This window comes from Pleurodeles waltl, chromosome 2_2 (genome assembly GCF_031143425.1).
Source record: "Pleurodeles waltl isolate 20211129_DDA chromosome 2_2, aPleWal1.hap1.20221129, whole genome shotgun sequence".
Classification (NCBI taxonomy): domain Eukaryota; kingdom Metazoa; phylum Chordata; class Amphibia; order Caudata; family Salamandridae; genus Pleurodeles; species Pleurodeles waltl.
The window spans coordinates 1,147,963,033-1,147,972,018 of NC_090439.1; positions in this window are offsets into that span (position 1 = coordinate 1,147,963,033).

Genomic DNA, 8,986 nt, shown 5'->3' on the forward strand with positions numbered 1-8,986 from the left:
TCGAAGTGAAATCAAATTTGAGAAGCGCAGGGCTACCCAACAGGGGTTTCCTAGGGCTAGCAGCAAAAGACCAGGGGCCATATTTATACTTTTTGACGCAAAACTGCGCTAACGCAGTTTTGCGCCCAAAAAAATAGCGCCGGCTAACGCCATTCTGAAGCGCCATGCGGGCGCCGTATTTATTGAATGGCGTTAGCCGGCGTTAGCCGACCGACGCTGCCAGGTGTGCGTGAAAAAAAACGACGTACACCAGGCAGCGCCGGCGTAGGGAAAAAATGGCGTTTGGGCATCCCAAAATGGGGCAAGTCAGGCTGAGGCAAAAAAATCGTCTTAACCCGATTTGCGCAATTTCTTTTTGGGCGCCCAGACGCCATTAACATGACTCCTGTCTTAGCAAAGACAGGAGTCATGCCCCCTTGCCCAATGGCCATGCCCAGGTGACTTATGTCCCCTGGGCATGGTCATTGGGCATAGTGGCATGTAGGGGGGGCACAAATCAGGCCCCCCTATGCCACAAAAAAAAATTAAAAAAAATACTTACCACAACTTACCTTTTCTTCCCTGGGATGGGTCCCTCCATCCTTGGGTGTCCTCCTGGGGTGGGCAAGGGTGGCAGGGGGTGTCCCTGGGGGCAGGGGAGGGCACCTCTGGGCTCATTCTGAGCCCACAGGTCCCTTAACGCCTGCCCTGACCCAGGCATTAAAAAGAGGTGCAAATGCGGGGTTTTTTGCCCCGCCCACTTCAGGGCGTCATTTTTGCCCGGGAGTCTAAATACCACGCACATGCCTGGGAGTCATTTTTTAAGACGGGAACGCCTACCTTGCATCTCATTAACGCAAGGAAGGTGTTCACGCCAAAAAATGACACAAACTCCATGGACTTTGGCGCTAGACGTGTCTAACGCCAAAGTATAAATATGGAGTTAGTTTTGCGTCGAATTTGCGTAAAAAAAAACGACGCAAATTCGGCGCAAACGGAGTATAATTATGCCCCCAGGAATCTCACCAAAGCTCAGAAAAGCCAAGTCTTAAGTAACTTCCAGAGCAAAGCATAAGTGTTGCTTAAGCGCAGTTCACCAGGTTAATTATTTCATAGCTTAGAATCTAATTAAGCAAAATAACTTGTCTAACTTTTTTGCTTGTTGGAATTATGGCTAGGTTTGAATTTCCAGTGTGTAGACTTTTCCTAGGGACATTCAGCTGTATTAAAGAGTGTATATATGTAGGGCCAAGTCAGTGATTACCTTTTCAAACATAGCACAGAGTCTTTAAAAATTGCTATGTTTAGCATTGGGGAGTCAATGTACATTTCAACAATACTTTGAAACTGATTCATGTTGTAGAACGTAGCACCACACTCTGTGCAGTCTGCATTCGTCTCAGCTGAGATAGGATAGTCCCCAAATATAATACATTTCCATAGTCCAGTCTTTATAGTATCAAGACCTGCAGTACAGTTTTTTGCACACCAGGAAGTAAGTGTCACAGGATCGTTCTCATTGATCCAAAACAAAATAAGGAAAACGAGCTGCATTACAAAAAAAAAAACTGCTTTATTTAAAAGCAGTTACAGACATGGTGGTCTACTGTCTCCAGCAGGCCACCATCCCTGTGAGTGCTGCGAGTCGCAAGGGGGTCGCAAATTGCGACCCACCTCATTAATATTAATTAATTTGCGAGTTGCAATTCAGGAAATTTGTACATCTGGCCCTAAATTCCAAACCCTGTGCAAACCTTTGCTAGCACAGGGATCTGAATTATACATTATGTAATTCATTTCCTATCCTAATAGTTTTCGTCTGGCAAAGCAAACCTGCCGAAATTTATCAAGAGAAAAGGTCCAGGCAAAAAGTAAAACATGCCAAATTTGGTGTATTAAACACTGATTGTTCGTGTTATGCCTCATTTTCAAGTTGAAAACTCTGACTTAGAGGTATATTCCCCACTTGCTAAATACCTCTCCCCGCATAATGGTATTTACTTTGTGAAAAACACCCCCTTGTATTCTGGCAAGCTTTTATTGAGGCCCACATAATGCACTGGACAAGGTTTCAAAGGAAATACCAGTCTTGGGATGAGCTAGAAATTGCATTAAAGGGTAACTTGAATGAAAATATGCAAAAGTATTAAATATTTAATGCAGTGTCTAATTTAAAAAAAAAAAAAATTGCCGGTGCCCAAAGACATTCTTTTAAACATGCGGCTGCTCCAATTAAATATGCAAACACGGAAAACTGAGGCAGCGTAATCCTGAAGCTGTCTAGGGCCTCTTAAATCCATTTAAAGCCACTCCCTGCCCCTTCAGCTCACTTTTGTAGCTTTCTGCTTTCTCCCATTGTGCCGCTTTTTCGTTTTTCGCTTCCTCCGTCTTTCCCATACGTGTCTTTTGCTCGCAGCAAATGCTTGAGGCAAAAGTATTAGCGCCGGCCCTCAAAAATAAGTGCCGGTGCTCTGCACCGGAAACAGCAAGCACAAATTAATCACTGACTTAATGGTCTTGATATTTTCACAGATAACAGCCCAGACTGGGAAATTTGCACCCCCAACTTCAATACTTCATTTGCATGCAAATGCATTTTAATCAGTCTTGCTGCTGCAGAAAACAATTTCAAATATTTATCTTTCCACGTTTGTAAATCCTCTAAATATTTGTAGAGTTTCCTCTCTGCACTATTCCCATGCCTCCAGCGGCCCTTGACATGCTTCTGGTTGGTGTCTGTCTCTATGGCTACAAATGGAGGTAACACTTCATGCTTTTAAGGTCTCTAACAATACCTTATAAACCACCACTGTTTTGGAAGGTGCAGCATGACATTTCACACTGCTTTGTTGCATCTCATCTTCCACACAAATTTATAAAATTTATAAAATTCTAAAGATTATGCCCCCAACTCCATCCATTGCTGTACCCATTTTTTATATTTGTAGCAGTTTTCTTTTAAACCTTCATGACTTTTCCCCTCAAAGTTAGCATCCTTCCTTTGCACAGACTACTGATAATAATGGTATCCACAGCCTGTGGTTTCCCCCCGAAGGAACAAAGAAATAGCCAAAATGATGTGGCAACATTGTGAGTGTTTTTGTAAAAATGCGAAAACTGAGTTGGGCAATAAGTGTGTGTTTGTGTTCTAGAAATTGCAATAATAAAATGTTTGCTATGCTTATGTCACCTTTCTCCCATCTTTCAACAAAGGTAAAGTGGGAAAAAATATTTTTTCACCACCCTTTTTGCATTTTACTAAGTGATAGTTATTATTTCAAATTTTGCTATTGTAACCCACTTGCAAATAGTGGTGGAAATAGTGTTTGATCTTGAGGGAACAGAGATTGTATAATTTTCAAATACAGTGCATTTAACATTTACGTGTAGGCCTCATAAGAAAGAAGAATGTAGATATTTGTATGAAACAGCCACAGTTACACATCTCTAGTTTTGATAAATGAAGCTGCATTTATTTTTTTCCTGTCAGCCAGTTCAAGAATGTGAAATGTAATTCACCAAGGTAAAGCTAGGCCAAAAGTCTAACTTTACTACTTTTTGGTATTGACAAAGGTAAATTTAGACCAAAAGTTTACCTTTGCTGGTAGTAAAGTCACTATTAGTAAGTTACCTTTGTGAATACAGAAAAGTAGTAAAGTAAGACTTTTGGTCTACGTTAAAGTTTTGCTCGAACTTTACCTTTGTGAATACCGAAGAGTAGTAAAGTTAGACTTTTAGTCTACGTTAAACTTATGGTCTAACTTTACCTTTGTGAATACCGGGAAGTAGTAAAGTTAGACCTTTGGTGTAAGTTAGACTTTTGAAATAACTTTACCTTTGTGAATCAGGCCGTATATTGGAAAAGAATGTTGGCCTGCTAGGCCCTGTGATGACAAGGCCTGTTTGTTGAACCTTGGTGGACTGTGTTTACTGTTCTTTTCTTTGTGCTCAGAACGCATTATGATGCAAGGCTGGCTACCAGAACAGCACTCATGAAATATCATGGCACGCTAGCTGAAGCAATATGTATTAAGAAATGTACTATCCTGTGTATGTGCGACTAATGAAGAGTGGAAGATTCCAGTTTACAATGTGAGGCACGTAGACCACATTTTGTAACTCCTTTTTTTTGTTACTCCTTTTACTATATTTTACTTGACCTTATGGACTGATGTTGGGAAATATTAATGGTAATACTTTCCGTAATGTTCAAGAAATAATGACATGCTATTTGGGATAATAAATGAGATGCATAAACATGCCTCTTAGTTTGCAGAAATAAAAGATCATGTGTGACTTTCTGAATTTAGACTGCTCAGACTTGGCCTCTTAAGCCAGTAGTCTCCGTGCACGTAAATAAAATATTTTTCTCTACTCTTACTGAGCTGGTGGGTCTTTGGATTTTTCCTGAACCTGAAAAGCTTCGACGCTAAAGGTGTTCACATAGACTGTTTGTGGTATTGTTCCCCAGAGAAGAGACAAAGGAATGTTCCTTTCCCATGAAACTTTGTAAGCTGATTGGTTGACTGAAGATTGGAAGACGAAACATGTTGTAAAAGCTTAAGATTGCAATGTTAATAAAAATATGTGTTTCTGGTGTAGGTCAGATCCACACACACACTCACACTTACACATTGCCCCTTACCCGGCGTATGCAATATGAAACTAGGCACTTACACTTTCTTGGTATTTTTTAGATTATCTTCATCTGTCACTAGGCAAGCCTCTTAGCGCCAAGAAACCTATAGTGAACATGCGCTTAAAAAGTCAGTTTAACATAGCATGACATAACATAAAATATAACATATTAGTAAGTGAAACATGGACATCTGGAGTGAATGTCAAGATATTTTTGACTTATTTACACCATCACTGACAATAACTTTTGAATGTAGGAATACTGCGCAATGGAAGGTGTGAATGTTCTGCCACTTTCAAGTCTGTCCGTGAAACACCCCCACTTCAATAGTCATTGGGGAATGAGGTTTTTGAAGCGTATTTTGAAGGTTTTGAATGAGATGTCTCTACCAAGAAGAAAGCATTATTGGTATCTGATTTAGATCCAGAAGGAGAAATATTTTGAAAACTGTCCCTCTACATACAGTTTGTGTACATGTTGCTGATGCAGGTGATGCTGTCGACTTATGCCACTATGTCAAAAACTTTGTACAAGTAATTTATTTGTGACTTCTCGCATTAAGAAGGAAGAAGCAGCAAGGAGTGTCACATTGCAATTTCTCAGGCACAAAGGAAATTAATTAAATGAAATGCAAGATAATGTGGAATATGTCAATCAATACATCAATAATGTCATCAATATTTATTACAACAATGCATTTCACTTTAGTCAAAGACATTAATCAACTCAAGACGCCACCATGACCTTGCAGTCATGAATAACCATACCAGTTTAATAGAATTTTCGGAGGTTTATTCCCCATTGATTACAATTCTAAAAGCAAGTGTGTTAATCTCAAAAGTAAAACACTCAATAACATTGTCATAATTTGGCAACTCGAATAAGACTTCATCAAAGCAAGGAACGCAACTATTAGAATATAACACAGCGTCAACATAGATCAACTTCAGCAGAGTGTCATTAACGCGTCAGTTCAACAAAACATAGATTCAGTCATTTGTCTATTTGCGTCAGTTTAGTGAACCCCTGTCCTAACCACTGATTAGCATGGGCATGTTGGGCTTCATGCAAAACAATTTGGAACACCAATTTGGAAAACATCTAAACTATGGTCCCTATCAAAAGTAAGCAGTTGGTACCTAGAAAGGAAAAGCAAACAGACAATCACAATTTCATTGTCACATAGTTACCCTCCAAGGTTTGCGTCAGCACTCAGGTTCAGTCTTCGTCTTCAGGACATCAGTTGATTCGCCATCAGTCAGAGACTCAGCTCTCGAGAAAAAGGGGGCACTTCCCTCATAAGGAGGTAAAGTGTAAATGGGCAATCTAAGGAAGAGGATGGTTTAAGTAAAACCAATAAGTCACCAAACAGAGTGACAAAGTTTTTGGATCAAGTCAATAGCATTTCCCTAACCAATCTAAATGGCTCTCCGTGTCATAGGTTTTTATCCCTTTTTCTTTGTACATTCCCCTAAAACTTGATTGGACAAATGTTGCACCCCACTATCTTTAGCCAATTAAAAACAGATGATGTCATTAAGGGCCTGATGTATGAAATTTTTTTGCACTCGCAAACGGTGAGAATCGCTAAATTCGGCCGTTTGCGAGTGCAAAAAAGTGGTCTGCGATGGATGAAAGGCATTCGCAGACCACAAATAAGAAATCGCAAAAATTGAGATTTCTTGCGTTGCGACCTGGTTTTGTGAGTCGCAATTTGCGATTCGCAAAATCCAAATCGCAAGGAGATGCTGCAAAAAATCGCAAATTGCGACTTTTCGCAGAATGGCATTTTGCACATGCAAAATACCATTAAAAGAAACCAGGTGGTAACCTGGTGCAAAATTTTAAAATGCATTTAAAATGCATTTTTAAATAGTACATGTAAAGCACACATGCCCTTTTGGCATGTGTGCACCTTACATGCCCCCAAAAATGTTTTTGCGGTGCTGCAGAGGGGGCCTTGGCCCCCAGCATCCTGGGGTTCTGCATTTCCAAAACTGCGATTTCTGGTTCAGAAATCACAATTTTGGGAATGCAAAAAATTTGCAGATATGGGCCAACAGGCCCATAGCTGCGAATGGGCCCGGTATCGCAATTTGCGATTCGGTAATAGCATTTGCAATTTTTAAGAAATCGCTATAACCGATTCGCAAATGTGATACATGGCACTTTGCGAGTCGGAAATAGCGATTTCTTAAAAATCGCTATTTCCGAATCGCAAAGGGCTGTGATGATACATCTGGCCTTAAATCTTTCACCCTGCATTAGTTCTCAAGCAGTTTATTGGTCCATATGATTGACGTCTTCAGAGGTAGAACTTCAGGTATGATTTCATCCTTCTGTAATTCTTTGCACATCTTCGGTCAGTTCGGTTTGGTTTGGGCGACCTTGTACATTATACTAATCTACTAATACATTATACTAATCTACACTGTTGCTTTTAGCTAGTACATTTCTGCAAGCAATATGAATTTCATGAGAACGGATCTACTATAGTTACATTCAGCTTCTAGTTTGAGGAAAAAAACAAGAGTTCATGTCCTTTTTTGAGTCAGCACACTGCATGTTAGAAAAACACATTTAATATGAGAGCCAGGCAGCTAGGCCTCCACTCATGCTAACTAATGCCTGCAAGATTGATTAGCAAAACTTTAATAACAGAATCATTAATAATTAGTATAAAACCATTCATTAACTTAACATTTCATCAACATTAGTCATTTTCATTAGTCTCCGTATTTATTGACGGCCACTCGTTGTGGGCACATTTCAAGTGCACGTTTGAGCAAAATATACTAATACAGTTTCTATGCGGCATTATTACACATTAGTTCATAAACATTTCATGCTAATATAAATTATATAAACTACGCTCTCTCAGAGGCTTGCAGACATGTGCAACCATCAGGATTTGAATAATGAAATCATCGGGGACGAACTGATTGAGAATACCAATAATAAAAAAAATCAAAAGAGATTGTTATCCACAGAGGAAATTTTTGTTACTGCGAGTCCAGCATCACTCAAGGAACTACATATTCAAAATGCCGTTTAAAAAATATAAAACTGGTTTGTCAAAACGTAACAACCAAGCAGCCGAAGTGATCAATGTAACCGGTAAAAGTGCACAGCTTAGTTTCTAAGCTGACTCCCACTGAAAAGACTGGAGACTATTTTAATAGAAATGCGGTAGAAAATCACACACTGGAAATTATAAATTGTTCCCAGCCAGGGTGCAAAATTGTCTCAAGTGTGGTAGGAAGGGTCGTTTCTCATATTTGTAGTGCTCACCAACTAATTCCCATATCCATGGTGGAAGAGGACGAAAATGTTGAAGTGTTAAGTGTGACTGACAATGTTAACGATATGTGTGGCCGTGCATTGTGTCAAGCCAGATTAGTGCATAAAGAACGGAGGAAAATGCATTTTTGTCCCCTACTAGAGAAAGTTCATTATCGAACAATGGCTGATTCAGGGTCACAATCCACCTTAAGTTTGAAAAAATCTTACGTAACGCTAGAGGATTGTAAAAGGAAAATGTTTGTGTACAGGGCAAAATAGATAAAAGTGGCAGGTGAATGTGATGCAGTACTGGATGTTGATGGCAGAATTATCAATTCCAGGATGGGACAGTCATCCCCAAAAGGCTCTCCCAAGAAAGAGACTCCTCGAAGTTACTCAGGTGGAGAGACCTCAAAGTATTTAGTGTAGGGATAAGCAGAGCTGAAGGGCCCTGCGTTCTTAACCCACACTGCCAGTTACCCCCTTGTATAAAGGTAAAAGGAGTATGCTATTGGCATGTAGGGAGTTACCACACAAAAACAGAACAACTCAACACACCCTGATCAGAGTTAAACATTGCGGAAACCCTACATTATCAGAGAGTCATTCAAAGTCACAATATGCATCACACTTTTCAGCCATAATATCCAAATCGACAATAGTTTTCCAGTTGCAGAAGATGAGACCGCGCGTCTTCTCCAATCTGGCCTTTTCAGGCAACTGTATCCTGAGAAACAGTTTTAAAACATTGGCTTCTGAGGTAAGTATTTCCAGAGACGTTAGTCCTACAAAAGCAAGGAACCAGTTCTGCAGGAACCAGGAAGTAATCCTGCAAAGGTCAGAACGTGTTTCACAGTTAACCTTTGCTTCTTCAGGGCTGCAGGAGCAATAATCACAATGTGTCACTAAAAGCACATACAATCTCCAGCACATTGCATCAACCCACTGTCAGTAGCAGCCGAGAAGCTTGTTTTGCATGATTGACACTGGTAAAAAACATAAGGAATACAAATTAAAACAAAATAAACAAACAACCAAACACATTAGAATTGCAAACAAACCTGTCTTCATGACCCCAAGTAAGTG